The following is an 11,399-nucleotide window of genomic DNA, read 5'->3' on the forward strand; positions in this document are numbered from 1 at the left end:
TCAACTTATAACTCAAATGATTTGAACCTAATTAACCTGGGGTGTTGAGTTTCATGATTCTTCGAAAGATCAACTGAAAATCATCTTGTATGCAAGTGTGACATGTGTGGAGAAGAACCTTCTAGCTAGCATTCCATCCATATTTTCATCAAATTCGTTTTTACAATCTGTTTTTATTACAATCTGTCTTCTTTATTTTAATTTCGTCAAAACTAAATCCCCCTTTACTTTAGTGTTTCAATTTAGTTAGAAAGTGTCTTAGTTTGTGTTTCTAAGTGTTTTGATTCAAGTTATAACCCAAATTCGTCCAAATTAGTGTTAGGTGTTCAAAACTGCCCAAATTGTGTTTTTAAGGCAGTTTTGAGTGTTTTGTTGCTGTTTTGAGTCTTTTGGTTTGTTTTAGTGTTTTAGTGTTTAGTTTTGCATTCTTTGAGTCTAGTTTAGTGTTTTAACCTTTGTTTTACGTTTTTGAGTCAGTTTTCAAGTGATTTAGCAATCCCTCCTAATCCCCGGTTTAGAACGATCCCTACTTATACACATACTACAATTGTCAAAAGAGGGTTTTAATTTGTGTGCTTATATATTTCGCATCACTCGCTCTCTTTAAGGAGATTTAAACCCATTGTGGTCTGACAAAAGTTAATGAACTTGTACAACAATATATCTCTTGACTTTTCTCCTTTTGGATACAACAGCCGAACTGAATTGTTATATGACTCAAACAAGGGTTGGTCTTGAGATTTTTGAGGCCCGAGGGAACACCAAATAATGTGCCCTAACTTCATAGAAGAAAAATTATTTGTTTTCACACGTAAGACTTCGCTAAAACTATACTTAGAAAAACACTTCAAACTCAATAATTTAGAAACATGTAAAAACCAATATGTTTTGTATTGAGAGAAGGGAATGAAAAAACCTTGGGGCTTACAAGTAGATAGATGATGAGTTTTTTCTCCCTTCTATTTGACCTGTTATATTATTTTATATAAATCGTGAGGTGTTTTTTTTTCTTATTTACATACCTTGTCAATAGGGGACTTAAAAAAATCATCATATTTTCGAGTCTTTAATTGATATGTATAAGCAATGAATGAGCACAAAATTAAACCTAGTATCAGTAAAGACTTACATACATTTATTTATTGAAGGCTAATGCTAGGGAGATCAAAATTTTAAATCAAATTTTGTAAATCCTATGATGTTGTTAATGATTGAATTATTACTTAAGTGTTGATTAATGAATTATTACTTAAATGTTGATTAACATACTTTTTCTATAGGTGACAAGTCATATGGTTTGAAATTTGATATACTTAGCATTACTCTATATTGAAGGTTAAACTTGAAAGAATGTCCAAATATTGCAACCCACATAGGTGCTAACTTGTAATTATAATTGAATAGGAGCTAAAGCAAAATTAACAACCAAACAGAAATTTGTAAAAATTGACAAAAAAAAAAAAAAGAAAAAAAAAGAAAAAAAAAACCCACACACACACACATACACACATAGCATTTTGAACCCAGGACCTCTTCATTTAATTTTATATAGTAGAAATAGTTAAACTTCCTGATCGTTTGACAAAATTTCTTAAATTTATACTCTTATGGAAAGAAATTCATAAAAATTGGAAAGTAATAAATCACACATAGATTTTCGAACACGAGACCTCCTTTTTAATTTTAAGGAGCAGAAATCACACCATCTTGTTAAACTTCTTGAGCATTTAACCAAATTTTATAGATTTATACCCTTATGAAAAAAATATATATGAATATACTGCCCTAATATTTTTTATGCCCTCGATTTTTTGACGCCCAGACGATTGTCTTGCTAGCACTAGGCCATGATGACCCTGCTCAAACTTATCTTCACAAAAAGGAAGATTTCAAAGCCCCACCACAAAGACACTCTTCTTTGGCCAATAAGTAAAAAGGAAATGATTGAGGAAAGAAGAATAATAGTTGTAGACGAAAGCCCAATTCTCATATAAAGCGACACCACTCTCACACTTATACAGGCAAAATCTGTCAAGGATGCTGCTGTAATTATAAGATCCAACTCCAAACAAGCTACAGATTTTATTAAGAGTTTAAATAAACTCAACCTCCAAAAATATTACAGGATAAATCCACTTACCTCTTAGTCTTTTAGTTAGGTGGATTTTGCTCCTCTAGGGTAACTTTTTCAAACTTAACATTTATAGAAGCTTCTGATATGGATGGGGCTTTGAGAGAGTTCACATAAGCTTTGTGTTGTCTTTGGACCATTCTAATTATAGATGCCCTTATCTCTTTGTTTGGTTTCCCATCCTATCAGTAGAACCTTTTGTTGGAGCAATAAAAGAAAATATGAAAATAACACAAGAATCCAATGATAATAATCATAAAGAAAATCACAACATCAATTATGTATGAGATTAACATAAACAACTAGGGAAAAAGTTAGAAATATTGACAAACTGGTGATTGAGGCTTGCATAAATGTAAAGATAGAATTTTGCCCCTACTCTTGTGCTTGTAGTTTGGTAGACGTCCATCTCCCAGGATTCAACAATCTATAATCTGAAGTTGAAGTACTTCAATCTTTAGACTCTGGTAAACTTTATATATTATGTAGTCTCAAAACATGACTCGGAGTTTGACAAACAAAGAATAAGAAAAACAGAGTAGGGAACCCTATTTCTTGAGAAAGATTAATTCTCTTTTCTTCTTCCCTTAATGCCAATGGTTTCATGGATTTATATAGAATCCAAGTACTGTTTATTAAAGAAATAACTTTTCATTAAGTACATCATTTATCAAGAGAATGTATCTAAACAACATAACTTTTTTAAGAAATACGATTAACACTATTTTTCATTCAATTATTAAAATTATATATTACATCATAAAGTATTTAATTTCCAACAATCCCCCACATGAATAAAAAATTAGAATAATTTGAGAGTACTTGCAGACAAGAGATGCATCGGGGGAGGTGTCATTTGTACTTGAACCTATCCTAATGAATACTTATCAAATTTACTTTGGGACCCAGTGGATATGGAAGATCTTGTACTGTTCACCACAGTAGTAAACTGAGACAATAAGCAACACACATCACTAATCCTACTAAATTACAGTTCATACGGTTGTGTTCATTTTGGTCCTGAACAAGTTCTGAATTCATGAAAGCTTTAGAGAATTTAGCCATCTCATTCTCATAGAAGCGACCCACTTCTACTCTCACATAGTTGACCATTGATTAAGAATACTCTGCAATATTCCTCTTATTTATAAGATATTAGTGTGATAAGCTAATATCTTTACATATTTTATTTCAAATTCACTTGTCTTTTCTTAGTTAGTTCCTTGTATTTTTGAGCTATTTACTTTGTTTTTGTGTTTTGTATGATTTGTCAAGCAATGAAAAGAAAATTAGCACAAGTGGGATTTTAAGTAACAAATTCGTCAAAATAAACCTGTGCAGATTAGCTGACTTTGGAAGTAAGTTGCGGACAGGTCAGAATGAATTGGAGAATGAGCCTTATATGCTTGGAAAGCTACAGATGTCTATTTTCTAGAATATTTTGCAGATTGTTAATATCATTTTTCTAGAAGAAGTCATGGCCATTTAACACTGAAAGGTTCCCAAGAGGCTGAGCAGTTTGTAACTGACAAGAAAGCATTGAAAACAATAAATCCAATAACTCTAGCAGCCAAAATTGATGCAGCCAAGAACAAGTCAACTGACACCTATTAAAATATCAAAAGAAATGGAAAATTAAGTGGGAGTAATGGGTATAAAGGTTACCTAAAAAGTTACAATTGTTTTACCATTTCCTCTCACTTATTGTTATCACTAAATGGCTGTTAGTGGGGTGAGTTATGGAAAAAAAACTGGGGCAGCAGGTAAGAAAAAAAATAGCTACAGCTTGCAGCAGCAAAGAGGGAAGAAAAAGGAGGAAAAAAAAAAGATAGAAAAAAAAGGAAGAAAAAGATAGGAAAAAACAAGAAGGAAAGGACGGAAAAAAGGTAAGGCTGTTGCGTTGGGGAAGGAAGGAAAGGAAGGAGGAAATCTTGGCATTCTCTTCTTTCGGTTTTATCTTCTCAAACCCATGTCTTTCTTTTGGTTTTATTTGAGAATAATGTGTAACTAAATTTTTAGTAGTTAGGGGCTGTTTTGAAGCCCCGAATATGATTGCAAGTTTGTTATGACATTTCGTTCGAATTATTTTTATGAATGGATGAAAACTGGTTCACTATTTGTCTCCTTGATGAATTTTTTATGTGTTTTCTACGGATGCATACTTAGTAAGCATATCTAGGATTCTAATGCTATGAATATGTGTGTGCTTGCCCTTGTCAAATGACGACCTACATATGTTCTAGAGTACTACTTGTTAATTGTGATTGACATGTGAACCAATTTCTAGGGTAAGTAAGATAACACTAGTACTTACGATGCCTTGTGATGACTCAAACTCTTTTCGTTCTCAATGATTTTTACTTGGTAAATCTATGAACACGCCATTCTAGATTGCATGTTAGGGACTAAGTTAAGTTGAAAACGCCATTCTCTTAACATACTACATAAGAAAGTGTAATAGGTTGAGTTCTAATATTGAGCCAACTTGAGCTTCTTCATCCGGAAATAGAAAAAATTTGAATGAAACATAACATGTTTGCATGATTATTTGGTGGTGGATAGCAATTCCCCTAACTCGTTTTTCTTAATTTGTGAACTGCTTAAAATATGTTTTTGCCCTGTTTTTGTTCGATTTAATTTAAATAGCAAATCAACTCCAAAAATCTCAAAAATTTGTATGAGTGTAGCTCTGTGTGTCTAGCGTTTCATATAAAATTTCGTGAACTTTAGATAAGTTTAAGTCAATCTAATAATTATTTTTCGGCGGCTGATCAATAAGGACAGTAACCCAGTTTTTGTGACATTTTAAGTAGTTCGATAAAACAATCTTCTGCTGGAAAGACCCTTATTTTCATATGCTACAATTGACGAATCTTAGTGTTAATAAGGAAAATCAATAGGACATTTGTGTGCTACTTTGTGGTGTGCTTTTAATCCTATCATAGTGTCATTAAGTATAAATATATATCCTAAAACTTCTGCAAACAATGCACTTCTTCCACCATAAGAATGAGGTATATAGTGTGTTAACTTCTTTGAATCCTACCCAACTAGTTTGCCTATTGAACATAGACCATGGGATCTCTAATCAACTAAGGTAGGTTTCCACCCAGTTGATTCATTAGTTATGTTGGCTTTAGCCTCATTCCCCTAAATGATCAACTTACTCTCTAGTCAAATTAACCTTTAATATTTGGTACCATTTAGGTTGATTATTTCTAATGTTGGCCAAAATATTCCATCATGCATGGAACAAATTTCATTGGAGAGTCATTGAAACATATGTTCGAATGTACTAATAAGTAATTTGCTAGGAAGTAGACTTCTCTCACATTTAAGGTATTTGAAGAGATCTCTAACCTTTCACACCTTAAAAGTCATTCATAACAAGAGATATCACTTATTATCTCTTTTACATGCAAAATGCTCTTTCTAGTTTGTTCTTTGCCTTATTCACAAACCATCACAATACATGCATAGGATTATACCCTACAAAATTTTGAAGCCAATATGCTTCCTATCCCGATTGTGCAAGTACTTTCGTTTGAGGATTTCCTTATTTCACTGCATGTATTTCCACTTATGAACTTTGACTTCACATTGTCAATAATTCAATTAGTTAGTATCATTGAATTCATCTAGTACATATGGATGCTCTTAACTATGAATAACACAACCCAATGACTATGTGCATCCAATTCATATGCTTACTTAATAATCATCATCTTATCTAATTCAATTATGTATGCTTACTGAATAAGCCGCATTTCCACGTCTAGTCATTCCTTTTACGAAAGAGCCCAACACTTTAACTCATTGGTGTAAGAGGAATGACATCTTCTTGGTGATTATAAAAGGAAATCCTTCATGCCCTCAGGCCCAATTATTTGATAAACTCAAATGTCGAAAACACCTAAAACTGAAATTTAAATATGGACTTTATTCCATAAGAAACATCTTAGTTTGGCAATTCTATTCATTTACTCATCACTTTTATCTTTCTTCGGGCTTTGTCCAAAATGAGCACCAACCAACCCACGTACATATGCTTTTCTCAAGAGCTTCAACTTCAAGGCTGGTGGTGACTAATCGGAGAGGTTAAATGCACTGCTAAACGTAGACAATTCACATGACATGCCTTTCCTTTGAAGTTTGAATCTCACATGGCAGATTCATCTTTCCATTTTTTTTTCTCACCACATTACATGGGCAGAAAGCATTTTCCCAATGATATGCAGAAACCGATCGACCAAAATTCAGCTAGGGATTTAAGCACTTAACCCTAATCCTGGCTTCAATAATCTCCAATGATGCCACAATTTGCATCTTCCCCTATCAAGACATGATTTGTCTATATCCTGAAGCCACTCAATCTTCCATTTTAAATAATGGGATTCTCTAAACTAATGTAATACTGCATATCAGTTTGATTCTCTTAATGGAATCACTTCATAAAAACATGGTCAAGAAATCAATTTTAATAAGCGTAACGGTTAGCGAGACTGGACCCCAGGTCCTCATCATTGAAATCTGTTGTACCATTAGGCTTTAGTATTTGGGCCTCATCCCCTGATGTATGTAGGAGGTGAAGGGAACCTTTATTCTATAAAAGGGATCCTTTACCCTCACTTTAAGGGGAGCAGAGGATAACAAAGAGAGCAAGCCCTAACCTCTATAGTCTCTATGTACATTGTAACCCACATTTAACATAATGAAACCATATCGACACTAGTATGAACGTAGCTTCAACTTGGGATGAACCATAATATATCTTTGTGTTCTTGTGTTTTTGTGTGATTCATGATCAGATTTATGTTGATCCAAGATCAACCTGATTTTGTGACGTCATTTATAGGAATCGATACGAAAGCTATGTTGATTTTCCCTCATCTCTCCATTGTGTAACCAGTACAACCACCATTGTCCACCGTGAAATCCATACAAACCCAAGAAAGCCTAGCTCGTGTTCCTTTCTTCCTCTTTCAGGAATCTACTAATGAAGCTGAGAAGCGATTTCTTCTCTCTCTGTGGTTCTAAACTGCTACTGTTTCCTCAACACCCATCCATTCTGATTTAAAATTAGGAATTAGGGATTTAGGGTTTGCCATCAACGTACGAAACAAAAACACCCACTCATTATTTTTGGGAATTTTCGCAGGTCATAAAGATGAGGCTGCAGACCCAATCAAGCCCCTTATTGGCGGAATTTCGTTCGTCTACTGGCAACGCCGCCACCACCAATGGAATTGGGGGACTCAGATTGTTATTCACACTTAACCAGAGCGATGTCGGTGCTGCAAGCTCGTCAGAGGCAGCTCCTCTGAAATTTCCAGCCATGCCGTACATGTTGTCTGGGAAAAAGTCATGAAGAAGATAAGAGCATCTTTATCTTCCTTTATTTTTTAACTTTCTCAATTATTTTATATTGATTATTTAAATATTTTATTATAGTTATTTTCATACATGACTACTACTATGCCATTGCTTACCATGCCGGGTCACATCATATACCATCATTACTACTTTTATTATTTTATTACTATTATATAAACTGTACTATTGCCTAAATGAACGAGATGACATGTTATAATATTATGTTTTACATTATTCTTAAGAAATTTTAACAAAAAGCTTCTGATACTGTTCACTTTAATGAAAAGTCATATTTTTCAATTCATTTTCATTAGTTTTCCTTATTATTAATGGTTTATCACATGACTATTTCCCATAACAAGTAGCAAGTCTGACCAAATTACACATTTTATTATTTGAATGTTAGCGTGACATAACTTTGGTGGTTCATGGCACGGTACATTATTGTTGACTCTAAAAATTACAAAACCTACGCGGCGCGCAGGCTGAGTAACTAATAAGCTAACTAAGTCCTTCAGTTGGATGCGGGGTGTGCCAACTCGTCGGCCGAGTCTGGCCGAGGAGTAGAATTTGTTGATGTCACGTTGAGCGCGTTGCTGACTCCTTTATCTTGCAACTGCGACCGAGGAAGGAACACACTCGGTCTTTGGGTTCTAGAGCTTGAAGACAAGGCTGCTAGTTCTGTGAAGTTCACAAATCGTCGGTGCTCGATTCGATCACCGTGATTATATTCGTAAGAGTATAAGCACGTCGAATCGACACCAGACTATACGGACACAAATATTCAAAGGTGATGTATGTCTTAGTGGTGAATGCGATTCGGTCTTCAGAATGCCGAACTCTGAAACTCACTTGTGAGTATCCAATCATAAAATCACTCGGCGTCCAATACGCCAAATATCGTAACTCATAACACTTTACTTCGCCGAGAGGGCTAATAAGGTGACCTCTGCTAACAAGGATTCGAAAACCCTTCTCGGCCGAAACTTAGATAGGTAACCAGTCGGCCTCGACGCAGTGCTGTTTATCCAAACTGAAGGTGCTCCTTGGTCGGCTGATTCTACGGCAACAATGCTGTTTGGTCGGCTGATTCTACGGCAACAGTGCTGTTTATTCAAACTGAAGGTGTTCGCCGGTTGCCTTCACAGTGCTGTTTATCCAAACTGAAGGTGTGTTGGCTGGAGAAAAGAAAATAAAAAAATCTCAAGATGTTGAGAGGTTTTGTGCAAGGCAATTGTGTGTTGAATTGAAGGTTCTCAATTGTTGCATGATTTCTTGTATTTATAGCACCAACTCCTTGAGATCGAATTAAACTCCTATTTCGATTGGGAGTCCTTGCTTCGTTCCAACTTTGCTTCGAACAACCCTACTCCCATTAGGACTTTGAACCCACCCCCCTTCGGGGCTTTATTCATTGCTAGTTGAGAATACTAGTTGCATCAGGATTTCCTCGACCCTCTTTGCTTATCTGGACTACTTTTACTTACGATAGGACTTGACCATCCCTGCTAAATGGCCCAAAATCATCAGGCAGCCCATAGTATTTTGACACGGCTTTGGGCTGACCACAAACCTACACTCGGCCCAACAATATTATTTTGGGCCCAAACATTGCCCCCTCGCTTCTGAGGTCATCGACCGCCAACCTTTTGTCAGATCTCAACCTTGAAGAAGCGAAAACATCTTTTGCCTTTTAGACTTAACTGTTCTTGATAACCATTACCATGCGCATTTATGGAATATGATTGCACTATCTTCATTACTCCCAACGTACTACCACGTGTCGACTCTCATCGAATCCTAACAACTCCCAATCATGGCCCTCGAAAACGTGCGCCCGTCGAAGCGTCTCTTCCTCATTAATGCATTAAAACCGCCGCTACACGCAATTGTGAGTCCCAAATCCTTGAAAACCTCGATCCTATCCTTGAAGGTTCCCAAAATATCCGAAATGATTGGCTATTTCCTGGTTAATTTTCCCCCTAATTCAAACTCTAGGGCTTTTCAATACCAAACATTTAATCTTCCTTCTGGAATGCCTATAAATACCTGAACTCCCTTTATTTGTACTCACATTTCTAGAAACCTTCAAAGACTCTTAGCCATTTTGCTTTCTAAATCCCAGAAAACAAACTCCTGCTCCAGGAATCCTCTCCAAGCATTTTCCAAATTCCAAAATGAGTCCCAATACCTTCATTTCCAAGCTTAGCGACGAATGCAGCAAATGCAAGAGCTTCATTGATCGGAATGCCATCCAAACTCTACATTTCGAAGGTGACCTGAGCACTACCCACCAAATCCTAGGGCCACTCTTCAAGGATGCGGTTCCTTCATCAATCACTACTCTTTTCAATGCTCACTGCCTAACACCCTTGATGCAAGGGTTCGACTGGTCAAAATGGGACCTATCGAGGCCCCAAGGAGCCTGGCCCACGACCAGCGCCAACTGGGTGGCTTGGGTCGTTCGAATGGAGAACTTTTTTGGCCAAGAGTGGAAAACCTTTGGTATCTATGACACCCTCAAGCTTTAGACCATGGAGCTAACCATGGATAAAGAGCTCATCATGGCAGCGTTGAGTTTCTGGTGCTCGGCCACCAACACCATGGTCTTTCCTTTTGGCCCTCTTGGCCCCACTATCCTTGACGTCTCGGCTATTCTCGGGACTCCTCTATCTGGGATCCCGATAGATGTGGCTCTCTTTGGGAACCTGTCGAATCTCGACCTTAAGGCGCTCTTCAAAGATCGAGCTGTCGAAACATTAAATCGAGATGGCCGGGAGCCCTCAAAAGAAGAAGTTCAGAAGTTACACAAGAACTTCTTCAACTACAACTCCTTCATCCTCCATTTCGCTGGCCGAGGCGAGGAGAGTCTTAGGAAGGGAGAACATGAAACCTTCCTATTCTACTGGTACAACAAATTCATTTGTTGTACCCGATCGAACAAATTTTTGGTCGAGAACATACCAGTGGTCGAGGCCCTAGCTAGTGGTCACACCCTGGGGCTTAGCTCGGTCATTTTAGCCAACCTTTTCTGCTGCCTAGCCGAGGCGACCTTTGGAAAAATCGACCCAAACCAGAATGGTCCCCTTTGGGTTTTCCAACTCTGGTTACAAGTTTATTTTACCACCCTTCGGCCGGATGTTTCTGCCTTCCACCCCACTACTTCGCTTGGCCTTCAGCTAGCATCTCGGCTGCCGCCTCTTCACCAGGCCGAAGAAGTCTTCAAGTACCTCTTCGGCCTAGAAGTCATCTCCAACGTTGAATTTCTAGTATGTCGTCGTCGAGAGCACTCTTGCTCCATCAGACTTCCATCGTCAGCCTGGACGGATAGTGCTAATGCTACCCTCCGCCAGGACTGGGGGTCGGTCGTGCTATCACACGACTTTCCTCTTGGCTGTGGTCCTTGTCGAGCAAGTTGGGAAGTCTACCACCCCCACTTCATGGCCGGTCAACTTGGATACCTTCAAGGTTGTCCGGTCCCTCTACTCATTTCACGTTCCCTCCTTAACCGAGAACGTCTTTCCGGCTCATCAAAGAGGGAGTGCCGAGATTCCGAGAACGAGTTTCAGGATCGGTGCAAAACAGTCCGCATTCGACCCGCTCTCCCAGAATCTCTCGGCACAGACACCTTTAGTAACTGGTGGGAATATACTGGAGCCTTCTTTGGGGCTGCAGTCGAAAACATCACTGACCGACTTTTTGGTGCTCGGCCGAGGAGAATCTCTGCCTCTCAATCCAAAGAGCCAACCCAAGGTAGACGGCTACCCTTTTTTCTCCTATTTCTTTCCTCAATTATCACTACCTATTTTTCTAATATGATCCTGTTTTCTCAGATGGTAGGTCGTTGAAGAAAACGGATGTGGTCGTCGTGGCGGCAACCAAGAAAAAATCGGTC

Source organism: the organism of the source record quoted next, unplaced genomic scaffold, assembly GCF_019419815.1.
Source record: "Pyrus x bretschneideri cultivar Hongxiangsu unplaced genomic scaffold, Pyrus_bretschneideri_v1 Contig3, whole genome shotgun sequence".
Classification (NCBI taxonomy): domain Eukaryota; kingdom Viridiplantae; phylum Streptophyta; class Magnoliopsida; order Rosales; family Rosaceae; genus Pyrus; species Pyrus x bretschneideri.